General features: G+C 39.8%; 1 protein-coding gene across 1 annotated transcript in view; it reads left to right on the top strand.

The window, feature by feature from the left end:
- Positions 1-5,151: 5,151 nt before the first annotated feature.
- The window catches only part of LOC109856575 (protein rhomboid-like), a 138,926-nt gene continuing 116,349 nt past the window's right edge, over positions 5,152-27,728 (top strand). The window contains exon 1 of the mRNA XM_020432001.1: positions 5,152-5,416. The gene's annotated coding sequence lies outside the window, so the exon portion shown is untranslated. The remainder of the gene's footprint in view (positions 5,417-27,728) is intronic.

Raw genomic sequence — 27,728 nt, 5'->3', positions numbered from 1 at the left:
TTGAATGCACTCCGATATATATAGGATTTTATATATCGGAATTCCTCTTCGTTCTTCTCTTTCTTTCTCTCTCTCTCTCTTTATATATCTATCTATCTACCTATCTATCTATATCTCTCTATTAGTCGTCTCGGCATCCGGACGACTGCGTTATTGGCCTATCGCAATAACTGTCTTTCATGTTGGCTTATAATAAATCTCGGTTTGAAAATTCCCCACCCGCTCGGTCCCGAAAGAACGGAACGTCTTAATCGTCTTATCTTTAGTCTCCCGGTTAATGTATACGCGCAACTCGTATCTCTAGAAAAAGTATTACTATAAAAATCTTCCTCTACAAGATCTATTCTACAAAAGAAATGATATCAATAAGTTACATTACATTAAGTTATATTACATACATATGCGATTAATCTTGAATGGCGTCGTGAAGGTCATGTCAAGGTCGACTTGAATTTTTTAAATGGGAACCCTTACTTTTTATTTCATATTCTTGCAGTAAAATTCTCTTCTCAAATTACAGATAGATAGACTTGTGCACGAAAGTGTCGCCACATAGTGACAACAAGAGTAGATTCACGTTTTGCTCTAGCGGCGAAGTCTGTAAAGTCACGCTGTCCGACTTGGATGTTTCTTAATGTGAAAATGTGAACCTTCTAGTTTTTTGAGATTTCGGACTTTAAACCAAGATATCTCCGTTGGGAAGGCACGGAAGAAAAAAAACTTTTTTTCGTGCCTCGATCTCAACTTTTGATTGAGTCTAGGTCGAACTCAATCGGTTTAACCGTTGCTGAGATTTGAAAATCTCAGAAGTCTCGATCGGTCCTATATACTCGCGTAAATGAAGCACGGGATAACCTCGCGCAGCGCGCGCACACTTCGTTGGCGCGTATACTTGGCGCGAGGTACAGTCGGCGTCAATGAATCGTTTCGTAGTCCCGGGAGCTAGGGGTAAGAAAGACGGTATTCCCTAGAAGTAAGTACTGCCAACGGGCGCCGCACTAACTAACTGTAGCAGATTTCGATGAATTGACCAATTACAGTATTTACTGCTAGGGAATACCGTCCCTCTTACCCCTAGCTCCCCGCGTCCACGAAACGATTCATTGACGCCGACTGTACTACCGTGTCTCTTGATAATATTAAACACTAACAGATGTGCACAGACACACGTATAATTAAATTTTAAATTAAATAATTCGTGCAGAGGAACACGAGCGTGGTTGCATAAAATGTCAGATGTTCACCGTCTTATTCAACGTGTCAAAATTTTTTTTTCAATAATAACGTCCGACACGTCACTTCGAAATGCACGACGAGACGGGACGTCGAGTCCTGATTTTCGCTTTTGACGTACGGTATCCGGCCGAAGTTAATGCCATATTGCCGGTCGAAGGTTATGAAAATCCGGTCAAATGATATGCGAACGCGCATAAAGAGAAAAATATCTGAACTTCGCGCGGCGGAGTTCGCGTTTTGCGCCGTTGCGAATGCAACGAGAACCATAAACCACGAAAAGTCGCTGTAACGCGTGCGCGCATGTTTCTTCATTGCTTCGACTGTGCTTTTCCCAGATTTAACTGGATTTATGCGGCCCCGTTGCCTGTGTTTCTTTCACCGCTGCCTGGCTGAAAATATGCTAGCGCGCGCTCGCATGCGAAACTTCGGAGTTCACGACGAGAGAGAGAGAGAGAGAGAGAGAGAGGCTCTTTGTTCGCCGCGTGATTGAATGAAAGCCTCCTGCACAGGGAGAGTAAATTGACGTAGAATTTTGGAACAGAGAGCATGATTAGTATTTAATGGAAATATATATCAGCCCACAGAGGAACGCGCGATGTGTCTGTGTGTGTGTGTGTTGTAACGCTGAATATAAATTTTCCGGGAATTTCCTGTCCGCGACAGACGCCGTACGTATGTACGTCGAACGACAGTCGACGGATCGTACGGATTTTTATGAGCGCGATCGTAATTTGTTTTTTGTTTTGCAAGAGAGATGCGCACTTATCGTAAATTGTTAATTCGACGAGAAGCACAACCGCGCGAACAAAAGCAATAGGAGAAATTGGGAAAACTATCTTTCCACTTCGCGGATCCTTACAAGAGAAATTCGTAAAGCCGGCACCGGCTTTTCCAGCATCCGCAGTGCGTTATTCGTTTTCGCACAAAAGTCTTTCGTTCCCGAGCAGCGTTCGATAAAAATGGAAAGGGAAATGTTTTATTGTCGTCGCAATACACGCCGACGGGTACTTACGTGCAAGTTTCAGCGCCGCGTTTATGTGTCCGATCGGTTTGTTGCGGCTTAACCTAATTTCCGAAATAGATCGGGAGTAATCCATACGGTTGCGCGTCCTCCGCTCGGGATTACGGATATAGTACGTTCGGATGTGCGGCGCTCCGTCATTGCAGTAAACAACGAAATTTCGCCGCAGCTTATCTTACGTTATTGCAACGAGCGGCGAGAATGTGACACAAATCGGTAACAAACGCAGCAGTTTTTTTTTTTGTCTTTCATCAAATTTGAATCCGCGAGATTCTTTTTCGCGTCGGGCTGAATTTACGTTCAAACGACGTCTCGGCAATTCCATGATTCTCGGGTGACTTGATAATGAAAGTTCCGTGTTCACACATCAGATCTTGTAAACTCGTGCTCTCAATCGAGACTATCGATCGTACCGGGCTTTAAAATAGTAATTGTACGTATCGCTTGTATCCCGTTTTACGTACGACCGGTGCTGTCTCATTGCGAGATCGGCAAAATATGATTTAATTTGAAATTAAATGATTTACATATTATAATTTCTTCGGTAAAAAGTAGCCGGAGAGAGCGAGGAAACGAGACGAGGGATTGGGATCGAATTATACACGTGCGCGCGATCGCGGCGTCCAATCTCGGCGACAAAAAATCGACAAGATCGGGAGAGGGATTTCGGGCCGCGAAACGAGCGTAATTAAACTCGCGAAAATACAAAGTTTCGTTTCCTCTGTTTTGCATATTCCTTTTCCGGCGCGCAATGGGACGCGGGGCAAAACTAAATCTCCGCTTTTACTATCGGCGTACGTGGGGAACGTACGGAACAAGTGGTTCACTTACGACCGCGGGTAAATTAATTTCCGTGTCCGCGCGCGTTTTGTCCTTTTTTCGCAAACTCCTCCGCAGACATTTCGTCCGCGCTTTCGCTATTTCGAATGAGCCGTCCGGTCGCCTCGCCACTCCGGGGAATTCGCTCGTATTTATGAGACGCTCTCGAGTTGGAAGTCACGTATTCGCATAGTCGCATCCGTATCGACGTCCTAGACCCCGGCATGTTAAAAAAAAAAAAAAGAGGACGGAATAAAAAGCGAAACAAGCCCCGGCATTAACGATCCTTTCTTCCCGCGGACGAGGGGAGGTACGCGGGAGAGAGAGGATGCGCGTGTTACAGCCGTGCACGTTTACACCGTACCTCTTATTAATTTCCACGATGCGCATAATCCAGCCCCCGGAATTCCCTCGCCTCGTTCTTTATTCCTCTCTCGCTCTCTCTCTCTCTCTCTCTCTCTCTCTCTCTCTCTTTCTTTCTCGCTTACCATATATTTCTTGTTCGCCGTCTTATATCTGTACATTTTGCACGGAGAGATTTTCCTCAGCATCCAGAGACTCGAGTTAATAAATTAAGAGACTTAGGGGTCGGAGAGAGATAATTAAAGACTTGATATGGAGATGATATCAAGTGCCTCGACAACGGTCTCGAAGATAAATGTTCTTTGAATAAAATGATTGTACTCTTTCCGAGAAATTAACTTCGATGTGTGGTTTTACGTCGATTATTTCGAAATCGCTGAAGAGAGATAAAAATTATTTTAAATTACCTGATTTTTTTTTTCTTTTTTTTCAAGTAATAATGTCCACACGCGTGCGGTTCGCGGACGTGCGGACACAGTCCGTTCGCGTTGATACAGAAAGCTTATACGAGCATTCACAGATACGTTCTTGCGGCATCAGCTTATTTGACGGTCTCAGCAGGTTCTCGACGGTCCTTTCAGCGCGGTCGTTATTAACTTTCTATGGTACGTGCTCGCGACGAAACGTCGGAATATCCTCGCGCGGATATCTCCGAAGTTTTTCTCTCTATACACACACATACAATATACGTATATATATATAGTATATATGTGCATTTCCACACATAAGGAAGTTATTAAACCCTATCACATCGATTCTCTACTTTCTCTGTACTTCGCGCTGATTGAAACGCGCGGAAAAATGAAGATGCAAATGCGCGGCTAGGGGAAAAAAATATTACTCCGATTGTGCGCATGTGGCCGAGAATATAATGAAATAATGGTCAGTTAATCGCGATATCGCAAAAGAAGGAAATAAATGAATACATCAAATTTACGATTGTGTGTGTATATATATATATATGAACTATTACATATTAATTCGCTCAATTTATCGAAACGGATTTATTTATTTATTTATTTTTTTCGTTTATTGCGCGTGCGAAAAACTGATGCTGTACAACGTAACCGCAGGCGTATCGATTCTTACAGTTCGATTGTCAGCGATCGTTCTGATTATTAAATTATTTCCGCTTTAGTTAAACGCGCAAGCAATTAACGTGTCGCTTCTTGCGCGAAACACAAGATGTCTCCTTTCTCTCTCTCTCTCTCTCTCTCTCTCTCTCTCTCTCTCTCTCTTTGCACACACGAGAGATTTCGGTATTAACTAATTACATAAATGTTTCATCATACATTTTACCATACACGCTCCGATTTAAATTACTCTTAATTTTATCATCTAAGTGTGTAATCTCTTTTCTCAAAGTGCGTTACATCCCGTGCACGCGCCATTTTTCTTAATACTTTTAGTTAATTATATCCAACAATGTACGGTATTGTACGTTCACGTGCGCTCAAAGGGCTTTTCCGCAAATCGCGAAAATTCCCTCCTCCCCTCTACCGTCGCGCTTTCCCACTCTCTCTCTCTTTCTCTCTCTGTCTCTCTGTCTATCCGCGGCGCGACCGCGTGACGGCGTCTCGCTCGCACTGCGCGCGTGCTGTTGACCGGTCGTCATGGCAACCTAGCGACGAGTCTACAGTGGCCCCAAGGTGGATGGACTGCAGGCTGGCGCGCCTGAACAGACAGAGCAGGAGTCAGTGCACGCGCGGACGCGAAGCCGGACGTGTTAACGTCTGACAAACTTCACTTCAACCCTCTTTTTCTCTCGTTTCCCCGATCATCTATCCCTCGCGTCACGCGAATCATCATCCCCGCTCAACTCTCGATCGCGCCGCGCTCGTGATATACTTGTGTCTCGACTCCGGATCATCATCGTCATTATCCCGGCCGTTGGAGGAAACGAGACGCTCTCGACGTCGCCGGAATCAGCCGCTGACACTATGGAGTGACTCGACCGACGCACACATCGTTAACCAGGTGAGGTTAGAGTAGAAAAAAAATCCGACGGTGTCGGCCGCGCGAGGAAGAATTGACCGAGATTATTCGTGAAAAGACGATTGAGATGATTGTATTTAAATGTCGTGACGTCTGCAAGCGCAGTTCTCTTTGACACGAAGATGAATGCGTGCAGTTGCTGGTTCTGTCACAGTGTATCTTGGCTTTAAATCGTGATTTGATTGTTTTGCGGATGACCAAGTTCAGAGTCTGCGACTTTGGTTTTAGAAAGAGATAAACGCTTCTTTCTCTCTCTCTCTCTCTCTCTTTTTCTCTTGAATTGAATATAAAGCAACAATCAATCAATCAATCTCTCTCTCTCTTTCTCTTGAATTCTAGTGTAAACATTAATTGTCAAATCATTTGGAGCGAATTGACAAGCGACTGCAGGTCGATTGAAATTGCGCGTTGTGTCTACCTGTTCGAATTCGCGTCTTGTTTGCAACAATATAGTTGCGCGCTCAAATAATTATTCAACAGTGTAGCTTTCTTAGTGCTGTGATAATTTCGACGTGTAATATAACAGAAACAGAATATTGTGTATTTCAGAAAAACATCAAAATGATTTTTGTTTTTATTCAAGATTTTATTTTTTCAAAATCGAGAAAAAGCGGACGATTACCGTAAGACAAACTTGCAAAACCAGAGTTTTTTTTTTTTTTACATAGGTTGAAAAATTTTATTTATGCAGCTTAAAAAACGGGGACAGTTTGCATGATAATCGCGGTCGGCGATTATTTGTTTTTCATTCAGTGTATTTTGTCTAAAAATAGAAAACGATTTTACAAAACGCGTTTTCCCTGTCGGCAAGTAGAAAGAGTCGAATAAGGTCAGACGCGCGTGTGTCGCGCATTTATCTGTCAATCGCGCGCGTTTTGCGGAATATTTACACGCGCTCGGTCGCATTGCGTTTTTCATTTAAAATTGCTTCGATAAATATTCACGGCGTATCGAAAAATTGTTGAACACGTTAGGAGCATCACCCTCCCTCCTGCATTGCTGTCCCGCAGAATTGGTTTAATAACGATTGATGAGCAAATTCGCGCTTCGTTCCAACTGATGACTACGCGTGTTGCGCGTAACGTTTTGTTGCAAGTTTCATAAAACATTGCGTATACACGTAAACAGCGCATTTGTGGACGGATAGGCAATTTTTCGACGTTTACCTCGCGTTTGTTGCGCAACGGCGCGGCATTGAATTAAAGTTGATTTAGCAGTTCGAAATGCTTGAAATTATATTTATAACCGAGATATTACAGAGCAGAGTTCGTATAAATAACATTACATTGATTGTAAAACATTGAACGAGACATTTAACGATTGAGCTGAATGAATTGCAAAGTACGAGTTTATTATCAGTACATGTCATTTATTGGTTTGATAAATTAAGGAAAAGAACAAACCGTGTACAATTGTTTCTTTCCTTGAAGAAAAACTATAAAGAACATTTTTTTCGTTGCATAAAATGTTATAAAATACACAAACACACACACACACACATAGTGGTTTATTTTGATGCCTGGCGAATAGAAGCGTAACATTTCGTTAGAAACGGGAACGCAGTGATGTAACGAAATGCGCATTATTTTGAACATATAATTTTATACGTAAAAAAGTAAAATTATACTTGTTCAAGTACAATATGTACAGTAAAAAGTCTGGAATTTCATTGAAAAAAGTCGGGATTATTATTACACTAATTTTTGTTTACCTTTGTGTGTAACTCCACAAAGAATGTTTATATATGTTTATAATTTAAATATTTTTGTCTCATGACATCACACAATTGTGCAATATATATCAAAATTAAACTTTCATTTTATATTCTATATCAAACTAGACTTTTTACTGTATATTTCGAAATTTTGTTTTATTATCTCCAAACAGTACACGTTTCGTTACTTGTCACATGCACGATCGTGAACATTTAAATAAAAAAACTATAATATTTAAATTTTTTTACAATATTCCTTGTGACGTTTTTGTGACGTGTTTGTCTAAATTTTTCCGCTATTGTGAAAAAAAGAACAAATAAAAAAACGACCGATCTCCGCGCACCGATTTGTATCATTTAATCCGAAAAATCGATAATAATTGAATTGATGTGTGCAAAAGTTCAGCGCGAGGCAAAAAAAACACATCGGAACGAGATTTGCGATCGCGCACACTCGACAAGGTCGAAGATTATTTTTGATATAGCGGTCGGATAGATTCGATTTCAAGTCGCGGAGGAATCGTGGGAAACTCCATTGCTTCGAGCGGGTGCCGGACTTCGGCATAAACGAGGTGAACTATAGCTCAGGAATTCGCGATGCGAACGTGTTCCAAAGTCCGAGTTTGCCCCGAGTTTTATTGAAGCTAAGTGACGAGTGCGAGTAAACGGAGCGATCGAACCCCTTTGACCGGCGACCTCGATAAGAAAACTATCTCGAGAGGTAGATGTGTGTTGAAAGTTTCAAATATTGATAAATCGGTTATTTATATCGCAAATTACTGTGCATTGAAAAACCATCCAGTTACAAGAGCATATAAATAAAAGCGAGATAAAATAAAAGCAAGAATAAAATGACAAAAATCAAAGTAGTGTAAGAATTGTCACTAATTCTTCAAAAACAAAAAAAGAAATTTTTATTTTGTTCGCAAAGTTTCAATTACAATAACTTACAAACTATACGTGTATGCGACAATATTACACTCGTGATAATGCTTAAAACCGATCGTGTGACTTCTGATTTAGAACTGCGCTCCGGATCGAGTATTTTTATTAACAATGTAGTTGTTGAATCCTTTGGTTCTTCTCATCGGATTCGATTTTTCTTTATCGATCCTCTGTCGAATTGTTTTCTCCCATTTGTTAATTTGTAGAGGCGACTCATAGACTATTTCCGGATCGGATATTTATCGCTTATTAAAAATTTTGATACAAGGATCACAAGGAATTTTTTTATTGATTTCTCAGGGTTACAAATATTTCTCTGCATTCCTCTTCCGCATCTTCCACGCCCAAGTTTAAGCTGATTCGAGACCCGATTCCAGTTTGCTTTTTCAATCGACAAAACTCGACTTGAAAGAGACCGGTCCGAAAAAATCCGACCGGTCGGCGGATTCGAACTCGGGACTTCCCGCTCGCAGCCATCGCACTCAGGCCTACTGGGCCGGTAAAATTTTGATACATATATGTGTCTTATCTCGTTCAGGTTTGTGTCCGTATTAGTTCTAGTCTCTTAATTTTACGACTATTTTTTGAAGTTACGAGAACCGGCTCGCGCGTAAAAAGCCATCCCCGTTTGTTAGTTTATCCCTTTCCGAGAATCGAAGAGACTTGAGCATTTCATTCAGTTTCCCTCGGCTCGGTTTTGTTCGTAACGCGTGACTTCGGGTCCGTCTTATCTCGCTAGACTTTCTATTTTCCGTTCGGGAATTTGTTCGAAACTATTTTTTAGAATTTTAACTGGCCGTAACAATTACACAAAAAGGCAATATGTGTATAATAATCAGAAGAGAAATCTGTGTCTTCTTGAATGTCGAGGTTTATAAATTCAAAAAAAGTGTCTTAATATCTCTTTCTCTCGTCCCGGCTGTGCTTCTGCTTTTGCCGTCGCGGCCGTAAAGACCGAGGAAAGTGATACGGTTATTTGCATGTTTGCACATTTGTTGCGCGATTCCGCTGTATGCATTTCGGTATCCCGCATAAGTCACGGAATTATACGTGTATACGGTCGCCGCGTATAGCCGCGCGCGCTCGCAAGGCAAGGTGCTTTCGTGATATTAATTTATGACTTCGCATCGCGCTTGATCTTAACCCGTAAGCACGCGCGCCGTGGGATAACTAAGAGCCCCCGGTGTTCCCATTATCTTTCGGCAACTGCGCCACAGAAACGGGAATTTAAGCAACACTCCGCGCGCCGCGCGAGAACCAGAACGCCATAACCGCGAACGTGATTAATGCGAATTAAACGGAATGTTGTTTTTTTTTTTTTTTTTTTTTTTTTTAGCGAATTTAATTAAAATTGGCTTTTGATCGAAATTAAAATTCAAATCGAAATTTGCCGTTTTGAAATTTCGCTCGATGAAAAAATTACGACAAATTAAATCAAAGAAAGTAGTAAAAATCGAGCTCGCGATATGGAAGTAGTGAGTTAAAAGTATTAACAGGTCGTGAAAAAAAAAAAAAAACTAGATATTCTCGAAAAATTATGGAACAAAAAATTTGAAAAATTAATTTTGCAAATGGAGTGTTTATTGAGGGAAAAAATGCTTTTAAATTTCGCTTCAAATTTCAATATTGACGTTTCTTCGCCAATTACATAAACTGCATCCGCGCGTATTGATTTGCGCGTTGAGTGTCGGTCGGTCTCTTTCGCGAACTACTTCGCTCAGATTAGCGAGACAAAAGGACGATCTTTCACGTCGGGGTCTAAGTGGAGGTCCCGTCGCGCACCTCGTCTCCTTGTTTTGCTCCGAAGGTCAAAGGGAAGAAAGACGTAACGTTGTAGTTTCTAACACCTTTCCCGCCTTCGTCTTCCGCACGCGCCCGTTCGTCGTCTCTTTTTTTCACCCTCTCCTGTTCTTACGCTTCCTCCCTTTTCCCATTGCTTTGGGACGCGTCGACAAGAGAAAAAGACCGTCTCGAATGGCGCAAAAGCGCAATTTGTCCCGGAAAACAGCCGGTTTTTGTCGTGTCCGCCCCTCGACATCGCGCCGGATTTGTCATTTGTCCGAAGAATCGAAGTAGCGCCTCGGTCCGCGAGATCAATCGACCGCGCTTTCACTCGTCGTGAAAATCGACGATGGAATTTGTCGATTTACCTAGCGATTTTTTTTTTCCAGAAACACGTCACGAGCGAGAGAGAGGCTTACGTTCTGCCGATGAGCAAATATTTAAAAGCGCGCGATGTACATCGGTTAGCCGATCGGCCGTTCGACCACCTTTCACAGAAGCGACACGGTTTTATTTTGTTAATGTAAAAGAAAGAATGAAGAGAAATTGTTGCTGTCTCTCTCTTTCTCTCTCTCTCTCTCTCTCTCTCTCTCTCTCTCTCTCTCTCAATCTGAATGGAAGTTCTTTTCTATTTTGTAAAAGTTGCAACATTTATTGAATTATCAATTAATTAATATAAGCCAATGAGCTGGTAATAAAATCTAAGTTTCTTTTTAGCCGAGAACTCAGTGTTTTTTTTTTTTTTTCATTCTCTTCCCTTTGTATTTATCGCTTGTCACTCCCGAGAGAGAGAGATTCGATTTTATCTGTTCAAATCATACATTCTTCTCTCTTTCTATTTTTCTCTTCACACACATAAACGTGTGCACGCGTGTATGTGTTCGTCTCTCTTCATACGACGACTTCTCGTAAACACAGAATATACGCGTATCATTACCTATATAAACGCGAGTATAAATACACACACACACACACGCGCGCGCGCATAAGCATGTATACATGTATTGTAATGCTTTATCTCAACACTAGATGGAAATTGACATAAATCGCATTTTCTCGTGTATAAGAATTGCCCAGTTAAGTATAATACGCGAAAAAATATTCTATCCTTTTACCTTACATTTTTTTCGCACGTTAACATTTCTGCATTTTTTTGAATTAGGCAAGAAAACAACTCTTGCCCAAAAAGTAAATCAAACATAATTATAACAGGATATACGTATATAAATCTTATATCAAAATTTGACTGACTGAACAGAGTATCTGACAAATTTTGACAATCCGAAGTATAACATGAAAATAAGTTTGGTCGATCTGAAGTCATTTACCATTTTGCAAACTTCGCAATATCTATTGAGTTATTAATGTGAGCTAATAAGGCGCGTAAGAAGCGATTATTCAAACTTTGTAGGCGTGTATGATTTTCGGTTGTCATGTCGTGAAAATCAGCTGATCGCTAAAAGCTTATGTCCGCTCGTTTAATTGCTCCGCTTCTCGTTGTTAGAACATTGCACGAAGTAAGTTATTTTTCTCTACAATTGAAAATCATACACGTCACGGAGTTTATTGCTTCCTTACGCGCTCATTGGCTTGCATTAACTCATTGATAACTCAATAAATATTGCAAATTGTGCAAAAATGATAAATGAATTTTTAGTTCAAATTGACAAATTTTCGTAGACACAAAAGGTACACGTTATTGTTATTTATATATACGCGAGTTTCAACACACACACACATGCGCGCGCGTATAAGCGTGTATATGTAATGACATAAATCGCATTTTCTTGTATATAAAAATTGCCCATTGAGTATGATACGCAAAGAACGTAAAAACGTTGTATCTAATCTCTTCTTCCTTTTACTAAATCAGGGTTTTATTATGTCAGATGAATTAAATAACACTCATGTTTTTAATTGGATGAGGGAGCAACTCTCTTGCTTGCAAACTAAAGCAAACAATTACAACAGAATATATATAAACCTTATGTGTATCCAAACTTGATTGACTAAACGGAGTAATTATCTGACAAATTTTGAGAAAGCCGAAGTATAATAAAAAAAATACATTGAATCAATCTGAAAAGTCATTTATCATTTTGCAAAATTCACAATAGTTATTAACTTGTTAATGTAAGCCAATAAGCGCGTGGTAAGTAAGAGATAGTTCGAACTCGGTAGACGTGTTTTCGATTTTCAGTTGTACCACCGTAAAAATCAGCTGATGATCGCAAGAAACACACGTCGCTTGCTTGTTTGCTTCATCTCTCGTTGCCAAGAGATTACGTGAGCTATTTTCCTTTACAAAAATTATACGCAACTCAATAAATATCGCAAATTTTGCAAAATAATAAGTCACTGATTCAATCTATCTTCACATTTTGACTGTGTCAAAAGTTGTTTTAGACACCGTGTGTATACACACACACACGTGTTTGTTTTACGAAAATAATTTCGCGAAACGCTGATGGGGGTAATATTTGCGGGAAATTGGCAAGCTCGACGTTTGTCGCAAATATTTTATTTTACCGTAAAGTACGCAATTTATACGGAGATACACGGTACACGCGATATGCCGCGAAATAATCTTCATTATTCCGGCAAATGAAATTACATTATTACCGGGTTGATTTTATTATATACATATATATATACGAGAAAGAGAGAGATATCCTCGCGCGCTCCTGGAATACGTAAGGAATTCGGGTGAGGAAGTAAGGATCCTTCGGTGTTTCGAAATGATTCAGATGAAACGAAGCATTCATGTGGAAATCCAATTATTCGTTCCATCAGACTACCGCGATCGTTTTTCTCTCGCGTCTGTCTGTATCGACCGCGCGGCGGCAGCGCGCGCGTCACGATACCCGTAATTCGAAAGAAATATGACCGCAAATATTCTCTAACGGATTGTGTAACGAATTTGAAAGTATATCCCGAACGGGCTATCCCGGCGCGACGTGAGCTTCCCAACGTATTATTTGCAGCGAGGGAGACGAGGAGGAAGGAGCGGTTGGAAAAGGCTTTAAACCCGTTTCTGGCACGACGCCAATTTCCCGACCGACGGTAACCCCGTACACGTTTCGCGGAAAAAAGAGGAAACGAAAGGTCGTGAATAACCCCCATTGATGTGTAATCAGTACGTGAAAATGTCCTACGGCGCTTTAATAAACCGATACCGCGCGAGTAGTTGCGTTTGGGAAAAAATATTCGCTTGCCGTCTCGATTTCGGGGAGCTTTTAAATTGCTGATAATATTATTCGACGTTGAAAATTCGCAAGGGCGAACGAGAACGAATTACGTTAATCACGAACGTTTGTTTTTTTCGAAATCGACCTGGTTTTCCGGCGATAACAAATTTCAGCTTACCAAGCTAAACAACATCGGATTTGCGGCAAGCCAGTTAACAAGCACTTGTTGGCACAATTGTGTGTTGAAAAGAAAAATTACGAATAATTTTTTTTTAATTTAGAGAAATCTCATGACAGAGATACTCACTTCGGTGAACCGATGGCTCACCGGAAAGAATTTTTTTTTAATCTTAATTTCGGAGAAAAAGATCTGATCTTTCCTGACATGGCATTAAAATTATTAAAAAAAAAAAAAATACTAATAATTAAAACTATTAAAAATTAGTAAAATTATTTAAAAAATACTAATGATACTAATAACGTATGTTTCAATTATTTTTAGACTTGTTGCTAGTAGAAAATCGCCGCGAACGACGCGCAGCGATCGGTTTTTATCTAACCTCTGTTAAAAATCCTCGACGATGAAAAGAGGAAGAAAAACGCTTATGGAATTATGAGTCCTTATCTTCCGCGACGAGTCGTGATCCCGACTTGCCTTTCTAACAATTAGTCGTCAGTACTGCAGAGGTTTCATAAGAATCCCCTTAAGACAGGAGGATTTCGCGGCACGTAACCACGAAGGGCTCCGGCTTAAGCTCGGGGAAACATAATTAAAGTACCTTCAAGTTTTCCATTTCGCGTTAATTCCGGCTTTTATCAGCCGCTTTCCCGCCGTCGCACGGCCAAAATACGTTTTAAATATCTCTCGGAAGAAAAGTTTTCCCGTTATACCTCGCGGTACAATAACTTCGCCGCGCTGATGAGCGTCGCGAGGACATTTTTGCGATCTTTCTGCCGATAGCGGGAAATTTATCTCACCGAGTCGCTTCGCGCTCGTTCTTGTAAATTAACATAAATTTTTCCGCGATTTGTTTACCTTTTCGGGAAACGTTTATTTTCCGGGGGCTTATATTCACGCATTCGAACAACAATAAAGTTCCTTTTTGATAGAAAAAAAAAAAAAAAAAACAGTTTTCTTGCAGGAAATAGAAGGGGCAATTTTTTTTTTTTGCCAATGAGCGAAATTACTTCGTATCGAAATGGAATTGGTTATTTTTCTGTGCGCGTTTGAACGTCTTCTGGATCTGTCGCTTCGAACTAATCCAAATGGTAATTTTATAGCGGCGCGGTAATTTGAATAGTAATTTTGTTGTCTGTAGACTACGCTATAGAGTGGAAACGCTAATTTGCAGTATGCACGCCGCATCAAGTGAATTTACAGCTCGACACGCCTCGTCCTCGCAGATGTCGCCAAATGACGTCATGTATAAACGAAAGTTGATATTTATAGCGCGTGCAGGAGTCTGCATCGGCAAATGACATTAAGAACTGCCAGTTAGCACGGGGGGTAGATAGAATCTATTATTCGACGCGCGACTTCACTCATCCTGAGCTGTCGACTTCTCGTTCGAGTTATGTATATCTATATCGCGAGGTTAAAGAACTTGCACAGTAACGTATCACGCATCAAGCGCTCCAAAAACAAAAACAAAAAAGGAACTTGTTAGTGCTTTAACTTGCGCACACGTGGAAAAGACCGCGGCTAGTTGTTGCACCAAGTTAATTGTCACACAGCTAGTCTTCCTCATTAAATAGAGGAAAATATTCTTTTTTAATAACATATAGGTCGTTTCTACCGAGCACAAAAGTGAAACACACAAAATAGCTTTATTATATATTTACGAGCACTTTTGTAAAATTACGGACACGGCGAGTGGATTTTTCCCCTTTTTTATTTTTTTAGTTATTTTATTAGTTTTAAAATGCATGTGATCGTAATTTTGTGTCTCAGGTATAAAAAATATATGTAATGATAGTTTTAAGTTGTTTACATTTTTATACATTTACACATTTATTTAACCATAGTATTACAACGTAATTTATAAAATATCTTTTATTAAAAATGAGAACGTATGAAGAGAAGTTGACTCAAATGAGACGGGATTAGTTGTCACACCACGAGTACCACGCGTGAAAGTAATCGACGTTTCGCGCGTTATCTCAAAGAAACATGACACGTTTTCAAAAGTTCACATTATATTTTCTTACATTAAGGTCATCATTATCATTATGTGTTTCAAAAGATTTACTTAATGTAAGCGTTTATTAGAATCACTTATGAGAATTGTTTGTCTTTTACAAATAAATGATTAACATACAAAGATGTTTTTTCGGGTTTGAACCGCGTTAGTGTCATTTTTTATACCTTTTTTATACATTTTTTTATACATTTTTTATTCGGTATAAAAAATGACACTAACGCGGTTCAAACCCGAAAAAACATCTTTGTATGTTAATACTACACACCGCGAAAGCATCAAATATCAAATAAATGATTATTAATGTTTTCATAAGTGACTATTGATGTTTTTATAAGTAGTTATACATATAGATAGAATCACTTATGAGAATTGTTTGTCTTTTACAAATAAATGATTATTAATGTTTTCATAAGTGACTATTGATGTTTTTATAAGTAGTTATACATACTTGACGTGTAATAAAACATAAAAACAGAAATTAGTTGCTTTATAATTCCTTTATGTAAGAGGCATGTGACGACTAATTTTGAGTAAGTTGGCAAATTTGCACGTGTTTAGTACTAAATAATTGTTTTGTATAAAGATTAAAATATCTTTTTAATACATTAATATATTATATTAATATGTACATATATTTTTTATGTACAAAATATATGAGATATTTAAAATTATATATACTCGTATAAATTGTATAAGATTAATTATATTTTTTCTCAAAGCTAAAGGATGCGACTATTATACAATGTACTCAATATTACAGAATATTGCGTACCTACATTTTGTTTGTTTTGGATAATTTATTTTGGATGTTACATTTGCGTCCTGGTCTTTTTCACAGCCAAATTTGTTCGACTCGAGAAAATAAATAATATATTATAAGACAATAGATATAATATATGAGTTACACACAAATTTCTACGAATGTTTTAAATTCTAGATGTTCGGGAAAAACTTAACATCGCTGTCAAAGAAAATACTGATAAGCATTCGATTTGCGAAGGCTATTTCTTCTTTCAAGTCGCTGAAATCGATTTTGAACTAATTCGAGTTGCGGAAGTGAAATTATAGGTGTATAAATAGTGCGCTCCTCGTGAATATTTCAAGTTAATCTTTTATGCTTCTACAAATTACCATAAATTTCTTCTTGGTAAAAAATGAATAGAAATTCTAACAGTAACAATTTCCACGCGAAGTTCAAACTGTACATTTTTTATATTATTTCGTTTTACATTAAATATCTTTAATTTATAAAATTAAAATTAAAATTCACTATAAAACGCGCTCGCGTTTGCGATTTTTTTTCTCACCAAAGTTTCCGCGCTTTTAACGTCACGGTTACCTCAGCAAAAATTTCCCGATATGTATATTTAAACATATTCATTATTTCAACATATCGCGTTCGGGAAGGAAGCGGTGTTTCTGAATCCAACTTCTGATTCTCGTATCTGCGATCGCTGTACGTTTATCTCTCGGGAGGAGGCGAAAGGAAGGTTGGGAGGATCTTGGAGAGATTCCGCGTTGCCCTCTCCAAGGGCCATAGATACTCCGGATAAAAGGTGTAGAGATAAAAAGGGGATTAAGACACGGCGAGTTGTAGCGCCGTTCTCTCTTTCTCCTTTTTTTTCCTCCCTCTTGTCTCCCCTCCCGTTCTTCCGTGTAATTGTAAACTTACACTCGCGCGCGCCATAAATTTCTCTCGTCTTGGCTTACTTTTAAAATTTAGTATTCACGCGAACCGCCTATCTCACTCCCTCCCCCTCGGCCGCCTCGACTATCCTCTGCTCATTGTGCACAGGTAGAGAAAAGTCTAAAAAAGTTGGAGCAATTCCGCGCCTAGCCTCTCTGATGTATTGATAAGAAAAAATGTACTCCGCAGTCCGAGTCTATTGTCTTGCACTTTTTATTACATCATGCTGCTTTTAATGTCATCCACTGTGCTGCGCTTCCACCGCCCCCGGTGTAAAAGCGCAACCCCTCAGACATCTGCAGCGCTCGCGACATAATTTTTATATTTCTCTCTCTTTTTCTCTCTCTCTTTTTTTCTCTCTTTTCTCTCTTTTTCACCTGCTTTATCGAAAGACGCAACTTGATCCTTCGTTCGGGAATTAAACGCGTCTCTAATGTACTTTATACGATATAATAAACGTCAAAGATATCGTTAAAATACGTTTAAAAATCAATCAAGAGAGTGTCGCAAGAATTTCAATAAATACGAGCCATCGGAAGAAGCTTGAGAGAAGAATTTTTTTTTTTTAACAAGAAAAGATCTAAAAGAATCCTTCTTCTCTTCGTAATGGCGACGGGGATACGAGAAACGCATTACTTTCGCTTTCCGCTCCTTTTTCGCGCGTTTCTCTTTCGCTCGGTGTGTGTGTGTGTGTGTGTGTGTGTGTGTGTGTGTGTGTGTGTGTGTGTGTGTGTGTGTGTGTGTGTGTGTACAGGAAACGAGATTACTGTGGCAAACATAATTTTTCCCCGTCTATCTTTCCTCTCATTCGTTCTTACGTACTTTTCTTTTAAAGGCAAGAAGTCCTTGCCTTTTCGAGAGTCCGGTCTGTGTCTCGCTTTCTGGTCGAGGCCAATTCGAAGAAACGAGTCGCTCACCCTTAGAAAAACTCCCTCTCTCTCGCGCGCGCGTGTTTCCTATTTGCTGAGAAAATGAGATCATGTTGAATGACGACGAGGGTAGCATAATTTTTGCGGATTTTTGTTCGCCTCCTGTATATAGATCTCCTCGGAATAGGAGTGCGGAGAGAAAAAAAATATTTTCCCCTAACGCCAAATTCATGCAAACTCGCGCATCTTGTTTGCTCGTCAAAATTCAGTTGCTGTGTGTTTACGCCGTTCAATTTTCTTCCTCCCCTAAACTACACCTATTTCCGAAAACAGTTTTTGATTGGTCGGGATAAAATCGATTTAATTCGCGCGTCTCACTTTTTAATCGAAATAAGATGCGTTTTATTTCTTTATTTTACGAAATTTATGCGCTCTACGCAAAAATTTCACTCTCCTCCGATTTGCTCTTCTCCGTTTGTTTGAACAGTACGAACGTCGCGAGGATTTTATTGTTCGCCCGCAGGACATTGCGAATAAGTTGAGAGAGAGAGAGAGAGAACGCGCGCGCAATGGCACGCTTTATTCGCTCGGCTGAACGATTTGTTTTAATCTGCCGACGTGACGTAAATACAAGACGACGATAAATGCGCGGACCACGAACAACATTATTCCGCCGCGTGATCCAGCGCATAAATAAAGATTTATTCATAAATAAGACGCGACGTAGTTTGTCGCGGGGGCAAACTTCGTTCGCGAGACACAATATAAAGTTTGCCAGATGAAGCTTCGGTCGCCTATCTACGACGAGTCTCTCTTTCCGTCGCTTTTTGATATCGACGATGTCGAAAAAAAAAAGAAAAAGAAAGAGAAAAAAGAAGCAAGCGGAGGGAAATCGCCGCGGAATAAATGTAAAGCTTGTAACTCGAAACTTTCCGTCCGGCGCGGACGAACGTGTGCGCGGGGGAACGTCATTTTCCGTATCGAGCGAGAAAAGGCCCGGATTCAGATCCTTTCCGAACGACGACAACGGAGAATCCTCCTCGAAGACAGACGCGTAAATATCGAAAGCATGAAAAATGCACCGAACGTTGAAAAACAAAAAACAAAAAAACAAAAAGAAGAAATTCACGCCGTAAAGATTTTTTGTTCATTCCGTAAATAACGCGGACAACACGGGGAGAGAGACTGATGATTCAACGGGCGATATAAACTTCGGAGATTTTCCTCTGACGTTTCGACTCCCTCCGGGACAACAGGCCATATTTTTCGATACAAAAAAATGTCCTCAACGCGACCTCGGAAGTTCCTCTCGAATTTTCATCCCGAATAACAAACGGCGCGTACTATTTCTCGACCTCGATAGATCAGCGTGTTAGATTCTTCTCTGTAAAAACAAGTGGAAAGGGGAATGATCGATTGTGAATAATAAAGTGCGAATTGATTCGCGCGACGATTTTGTGCCGGGGATGTCTCATTTACATGGTCATTACGTACGCACGAGTGGAATTATGCGCAAAGATAACTGGAATAAGTGAAACGACAGGAAAACCGTGATACATTTATTTCCGGATGCGAATATATAAAAACCGCTCCGGGTGGATCCGTGAGACGAACTTCTTCCACAAATAAAGAATAATGTTCCGCATAAATAAGACGCAGCTTTTCCTCGATCGTTGATACAAATATATATACACATTGAAACGACTATCTCGTCGCGACATTAATGTAGCTCTCTCTCTCTCTCTCTCTCTCTTTCTCTCTCTCTCTCTTTTTCTTTCTCTCTCTCTCTCTCTCTCTTTTTCTCTCTCTCTCTCTCTCTCTCTCTCTCGAAAAGCTCTCGCTCGTAAATTCTGTTTGAATAAATGGAAAGCCCCATATAGAATTTCGACGAGCCCAGATGGGCCAATAGAACGTTACTTCCGGATGGAACTTCCCAACTACTCGCCGCCGTCACCTCCCGCGCGCTTCTCACGATTCTCCTTCTCGCGCGAGAGAAGTACCCACTACCGCCACCACCACCACCTTCTCGAGAGAGAAAGACACCTCCAAGAAGGTGGCGAAGAGGATCCGACGATCCGACCCAACTCGCGGCTCTCTCTCTATGTATATACCGTCGCGCGGCTGTATCGCAGCAATAAACATTCTCCCGCGACGAGGACGCGAAGGAAAACGCAATTGCTCTTCAGCGCACTCTTCTTTTATTCCGGCTCTTTCCTCTCTCGCGTCTCCGTCAACGGTGTGTGTGGTTAACCCCAAAGAGCTTCCCAAGTAACTCTCTGTTATCATGAAACGAAAATCATCGCCGTCGGCGTACCGAGTTTTTACGTCGGGAATTACATTACGCGAACTTCTCACGTTACGCAGATAACGTTCGCGTAATTTTCACGAAAGTGTTTTTATTTTTCATTTCATATATTTGTGTGTAAAAATAAATAATAATTCACGTTTCTGTATCAGAGTAAAACAAAATTAAAACGTGTACGTTAAATTAGAGGTTTTGAAAAACTATCTAACAACTTTTCTTCAGATTTGTATTTTACAAAATCGATAATCTTGAGGTTTTAATTACACCAGCAGCAGCAGCAGCAGCAGAAGCGACGCATTAAATTGATGCATGCACTTCGTCCGTGAATGCAGCGTCGAAGCTTGCCGATATTATCGAAAGAGAGACGCGGCAGCGGCGGCTTACTTGATTAGAAGTACGCGATTGAGTTGAGACACGCCGCCATTAGCGATAATAGGAAGGCGCCCAGAAACTGCGCGCTTCTCGCGCGCAGTATCGGGTAATTATTCACCTTTTAGCAGACGGGCAAAAACCGATATATAAAGGGCTAAGGAGTTTCTGAATGCAAGCGAAGTTGGCAACATCGCGCAGTTGCAGGGTACTTTAGTGCTTCCGTTTTTGTCTCGGCCGGATGCGCCGGATATGTTTGCGAAGTTCGAAGCTGCGGAAAAAGCCTTTTCATAGCGTATGCGCGCGAGGCCACGAGAGAGAGAGAGAGAGGGAGGGGGAGAGAAGGTGAGAGGGAAAGAGGAAAAGAGGAAGGGAAAAGAGAGTGGCAGTTCCAACGGCAGAGGATGTCTCTCTTTTTGGGTTTCCCGAATGTCATCTTCAACCTCGTATTCCACGACCAATCGACTTAAATTGCAATAACTTAGCTCCTCTTTCTCTCCGAGTTCTTTCCGGATTTCGAGACAAAAACAACGTCGAGTCTGCTTCAATATCTCGCGACGCGACGGTCGTTGCGAGTTTATCAGCGGACTTAACGCTCGCGCGTTTTCTGGTTCTGGAAAATTTAATTTGTCCGAGAATCGAGTTCTTCAATCGAGCGAACGACATTCTGGTTATTTTGATTCCGAACGCTGTGCGAGCGAATATATTTTATACGGCCCATTGCCGTGAACATTATTTTCACATGTTCCATTGAATTTTGAAATTCGCAATTTCAATCTCAATGGCCGATTCGTGTGTTTATAATCCTCGCGCGACACGACTCAACGGAAACTGCGTAGAGACGATTTGCCCGAAGAAAAAGTCTCCTCCTCGGTTTTCGGTGTAACTTTTGCGTTTATGAGGTCGGCGAGATGTGGAAAAAGTTTTTGCTTGAAGAAAACGCGCGATTCCGAACTTTGCGAAGGAAAGAAACCTTTGTCTTGCGATGTCGATGACAATTTTCCATATCCTCATAAGATATATTTTTATGCGCGCAGAGAATCGATGCCCCACGGCGGTTTGCGGCGGAAAAACAGTTGGAACGATCTAACTTTGGCTATCGAAGAAGCTGCACCGAAGGAAAACTGAAAATTAATATTGTTTGAGCGTTACGGATATGTAAAATGGATTTTTATTTTTTTCTATGTAGAAAAAGAGAGAGAGAGAGAGACATGGAATTATCATTCCATTTTCGTGTGCGAAATATCTCCATTCCGTCTGAGAAGCTGGAGAAAGAAACGATTGGGGGGGATGGTGGGGAAGAAGTTTTCACAAAGCAAAAGAAACTTTTGTCTTTCGACGTGCGGGGTACGAATTTTTCTATGGAGTGAATTTTCCACGTTCAAAGAAAATACGTTAGAACACGATTCAATATTCCTCCGAGTTCGAATACGCGCGAAAGGATGACTGCGATGTGCTCTCTCGATGTGCGCGTTTCTACGCTCGAATTTCGCGTTCGAATATTCTTTTGCATTGATCCGCGCATGAATCCCCAACCATCGCAAACTAATCGCGCCTAATTCGACACTCTCGAAGAAAATATTTTAGATATATATATATACATACATACAGGGTGTGCTGAAAATTTTTTCGGCCAAGCCGAGATGTAAAAGTAGATTAATCTGACTCGAAGAGTCATGTACTATTTTGCAAAATTCGTAATATTTGTTGAGCAATTAAATGAGACCTAATGAGCGAGAATTCGGACTGTAGACGTGAATGATTTCCAGTTGTTAAAGAAAAATGACTTACTTCATGCAATCACCTTAACAGCAAGAAGCGGAGCAGACAAACAAACGGTATTTCTTTTCATATTCGAAAATTCATGACTGATTATTATTAAAAAAAACTTTGTGCGATAGTTTTTTTTTTTTTTTTGCTAAAATTGCGACGCATTTGCGACCCTCATATAAGACCCTCATATAACATGGGGGATACGTTCCGTGTTATATGAATCCGTGTATTATACGAGTCACATAAGTTACGCAAAAAAATATAAATTATATACATGCATGCATTTAAAAACACATATTTATTAAAAGAATCCGTGTTAAACAAACAAATAATACGAATTCGTTCGTTAAATATATAAATCTAAGTTATACGGGTGTGTGCGTGTGTGTACAAGTGTCTGGAAAATGTTGACACGATTGAAATGTGAAGATAGATTGAGTCAATCCGAACAGAAAAGTCGTGTACTAGTTTGCAAAATTCGCAAATAGTTATTAAGTTATTAATTAATTAATAGTGTGCGACATAGCTTCTTGCGATCAACTGATTTTCACAAGTTAAAAATCATACACGCCTACAGAGTCCAGACTATCGCTTTGCAACGCGCTCGTCAGATATCACTTATTGGTGAAAAATTAATTAACTAATTAACAACTTAATAACTATTGCAAATAAATTTTGCAAACTAGTGAACATGACAAACATGACTTTTTTTTGTTCGGGTTGACTCAATCTATTTTCACACTTCAATTGTGTCAAAGTTTTTCAGACTTATATACACACACGCACACACCAATATGACAAAAAATCGTTTAACGAACAAATTGTATAATATTTGTTTTGTTTAACACAGATTCTTTTATAAACATGTGTTTTCAAATGCATATATGTATATAATTTATATTTTTTTGTGTAACCTATGTGACTCGTATAACACGGATTCATATAACACGGAACGTATTCCCTCGTGTTATATATGAGGGTCGCAAATGCGTCGCGATGTTAACAAAAAAAAATATCGCGCAAAGTTTTTTTTTGAATAATCAGTTATGAATTTCCGAGTATGAAAGAAAATACCACTCGCGGCGGGGAAAACATTGGCGGTTGATTTAGCGGGGAAACACAATTTCCGGACGTGAAATTGTTCCGCGTGGGTCCAACTCATTGCAGTTTTAGGTGGACGGGCAGCATTGTCCTTCCCGCACGATCGGATTGTAGCCTTGTAGCAGTGACGCGCATGCAAGCGAAACGCACCGTATGGTGTCTATCGCGCAAAAACCAACAATTGTCGCACGCGGTCTTTCATTCAATGTCGCGAACCATCTCGCCCTCGGCATAGATGCGCTAGTCCACGCGACAGCCTGGGCACACACAATCGGTCAAAGAAAACTCATAAGAGTCGTCGTCGTTGTGAGAACCCAAATGTGAAAACTCATTTTTGTATGTAATTATCCTTTTTCGTCGCTCGCGCGGACATACAAACATTTTTACGTCGAACGTCGAGACGTTTCTTTCCTGTTTTATGTCTTGATTTTTCTGCGTGTGGAAAAACAGTGAAAAGAGATAAGAGAAAGTGGATGAAAACGTTGCCGTAATCGTGATATTCGAGAATGCCAAATATCCGGACGTTCCGAATGACATTTCATTATTATATAAACAACTTCTCGTAAACACAGAAGATATGCGTATTATATTTATCTATCTATATATACGCAAGTATAAATACACACACACACACGTATAAGCGTGTGTACATGTATTGTAATACTTTATCTTAACACTAGATAGAAATTGACATAAATCGCATTTTCTCGTGTATAAGAATTGCCCAGATGAGTATAATACGCGAAGAACGTAGAAACATTGTACACTGTACGTCTCAGTGATATTTCTTATTTTTTGAAGTGGACGAGGGAATAGCTCTCGCTCCGCGCAAACTAAAGCAAACATAATTATAACAGAATATACATATACAAATTTTACGTATATCCAAAAAGTTGACTGAACAGAATGTCTGACATTTTTTTCAAAGCCATTATAAAATATAAAAATAAGTTTGGTCAATCTGAGAAGACATTTATGATTTTTGCAATCTTCGCAATATTTATTGATTTGGTAATGTGAGCCAATAAGTGCGTGGGTGGCGATATGGTTCGAACTCTGTAGGCATATGTAATTTTCAGTTGTATTGTCGTAAAACTCAGCTCATTGCAAGAAGCTGTGCCACACGTCGCTCGCTTGTTTGCTTCGCTTCTAGTTGCAAGAACATTGCGTGAAGTTATTTGTTTTTTTTTTGCAACTGAAAATCATACGTCTCTAGAGTTCATTTTGATTCTCACATTAATTAATTAATAACTTTATAAATATTGCAAAGTTGCAAGATGGTAAATAGATTTTTTGGTTCAGACTGACCCAATCCGTCTTCAAACTTCGGCTTGGCCAAAATTGTCTACACACTCTGTATATCTTATTAAATAAGTATCTTAATATCTTATTATATATATACATATATATATATATATATATATATTTAATATCTTATTATATATATATATATAATTAGATTATATTCTCAAATGTATATTTATTTTAGATACGTATGTCATTAGATATATTTATAGTACGTTTTTTCAAATATATTTGTCTTAGAAATATTGTATTTTCAAAAAGACAAATTGCGCGAGTTATTTTTCAATTGATTGAGTCGCGGAAATTTGTTTTCGAGGCAATTTCGATTTTGGCGCTGACCAGCCGCGAGAGAGATCAGCCTGGTTTAACTTCTGCATGATTACAGGCCTCGTTACCGTTTATGGTTCCCCGCGGGTCGAGTTAGTCGGAATTAGGAAATTTACAAAGCAATTCGTATTATCGCTGACTGCACATCCGCCGCGCTTGAAATAATTATACTTCGATGCATATCACGGCGCCAGTCTCTCGCTGTCTCTCTCTTTACGCGGTCCAGCGTGGCCGAATCGCTCGCGAACTTCGTCGACGTTAATAGTCAGGCTCCGTCATATTTATCGTAGTTGTTTGTCAGTATTTATGGCGCTTTGCGCCACCGATTTTTGTGGGAAAAAATAATTTATTACGCGGAAACGTCGAGCCCCCGCCGGCTGTGATTTCTCGAACCCGCGTTTTCACGGCGTTATCACCGCGAGAGATTGGAAATTTCTCTTTTTTTTTTTTTTATTAATCTCGCATATTTTTTTACAACGTTAAAACGGTGATATTTATCATTTCGATATTATATTGATTATTTAGCAGAAAAGATCGCAGATAAAAATATAACATGTCTTCATTTTTACATATAATCCATCTTTTCTTTCGTGGAATATTAAAGCAAAGCGAATCTTAAATTACATAATAATCGAGGTAGGGAAGGAAAACGGACGGATACGCGAGAGGGTAAGACGAGAGCGTGCCCGGGCGGAAAGTTGTACCGGGCGCGGAAAGTCGTCGTTCGTCGTCGCATCTGCGGAAAGAAGTTTCGGGTTTCTTGCATGCACACAGAGTAAGCGCGCTAGCGGGAATATCGTGTCGAGAGCTGTCCCGTGCAACTTTCGTGTCTCGTTCGTATTCGACGCTACGCGACACAAAAATTTGCAAGTAAATGAACGGGACCTAAACGTCCATCTTTTCGAGGCCGCTCGCTCGGTGTGTCAGAACACTGCGGAGTACACGAGCGAAGTAACAAAGACCGAGTTTAAACAGAGGGGTGTAACGGAGAACGAGATAAAGGATAAGAGAGAAAGAGAGAGAGAGAGAGAGAGAGAGAGAGAGAGAGAGAGAGAGACGACGAAATCTCCTGTCACGGCATTAATTAATCGTTCCAACTTTTAAGTAAATCGTCGTGCGGCGTCCTCATTTCTCTCCCTCTTGCCTTTGTCGTCGCCATTCTACGTGTCACCGGCATCGTCGGATTATTCGTCATTCGAAGTCGCCGCGCGAATGTTTAGAAAAAAAATAATAATTACAACAGGAGACGGTAAATTTAATTAAATTTATACATTTTTGGACCTTTGCACTCTTCGAGCATGTTATGAATGTTTCCGTAGCGGAGAGCCAGCGGAGTGCAAAGAGTTATAAATATAAATCCAAAATTATAAAATCAATATTTTTCCCATATATTATTACGAGAAAAATATTTGTTTTTTGTATAAAATGAACATTCGCCATCGATTAGCATAACGAAAAAAACTTAAGACGACAGCATTTGTCAAGAATAATTTACGGCTGAGGAACGCGGCTAATAAAAACCGACCGTCATCTCTCTTCGAATTCGTCCGAGGAGACTATTCGACGATGTAAGAAACGAATGGGATAGGACATTAATTTCCGGTCTCTCGTTCGCAACGAGAGAGCCTCGTTTTTACGGCCGGCTTTACGCCACTCCACTCAAATAAGCTGAAAATTATGTGCTGTGTAAGTGGAACGAGGAACTCGCGCGCACTTCGCGAGGAAAGCTGAAAAGATAATTTCATGCTGATATAAAATCAGGCTGGGGAAAGATAGCGACCGGGAACTCAACGTATATATAGGAATTAATTGGATATATTTTTCTATAGAAGGGGAAAAGAATAATTGTGTAGATACTGTAAAAGGAGGATTTAATTGGATGTATTTCTCTGTAAGAGAAATTGTATACATTTCGCAAACTCCTTCGAGAAAGTTTTCATTATTTATATAATATAATAATAATAATAATTATGAATAATAATGAATAATTTCATTGAGCACACAGTTATGAGCAAAGAGTACAAAGAATAATGCATTAGAATATAAAATTACAAGACATAACAATTGTTCAAAAGTGCCAATTTGAAGCTTATCGACCAAATTTTATTTAAACCGCGATAACATACAGGGTGTCTGAAAAATTTTGACATAGTCGAAGTGTGAAGGTAGATTAGATTAATATGAACCGAAAAGTCATGTATAATTTTGCAAAATTTGCAATAGTTATTAAGTGATTAATTAATACATGCGATTCAATGAGCGCGCGGTAAACGATGGTCCGGACTCTGTAGGCGTGATTTTCAGTTGTAAAAAAAACTGGGTAAATGTTCAGAAAAACGGAGCACCCTCGGAGATCAATGACCTTAACATATGTTGTCAAGGACACCTTCCTGAACAACAATCTGCAACTTTTAGCCGTCGCTTGTTGTTCGTTAAAAAATTATAAACAAAAGAAGTTGCGTCAATAAACTGTTATTTTCCGGCACCGTGTACATTTTGTTTGTGTTGTAAGCGTATAGGCAGGGGCGGGCTGGGCCCCCCGCAGGGAGAGGAGCTTCGCCCCTCTTCCCTGCTCCCCCCTCACGAAAAAATGAAGAATTCAATTAAGTGTCGCTTCATGTCAAGATTGTTTACTTGACATGAAGTGGAATATTACTTCGCATATTTCGCCAAAGTCTTTCGATGTTTTGCGTGTGACAATTAGTATGAGAATCTACGAAATTTTCTT

This window comes from Pseudomyrmex gracilis, unplaced genomic scaffold, assembly GCF_002006095.1.
Source record: "Pseudomyrmex gracilis isolate BER0280 unplaced genomic scaffold, ASM200609v1 scaffold_124, whole genome shotgun sequence".
In the NCBI taxonomy this organism is placed as follows: Eukaryota; Metazoa; Arthropoda; class Insecta; order Hymenoptera; family Formicidae; genus Pseudomyrmex; species Pseudomyrmex gracilis.
This window is presented reverse-complemented; position numbering and strand designations above follow the sequence as displayed.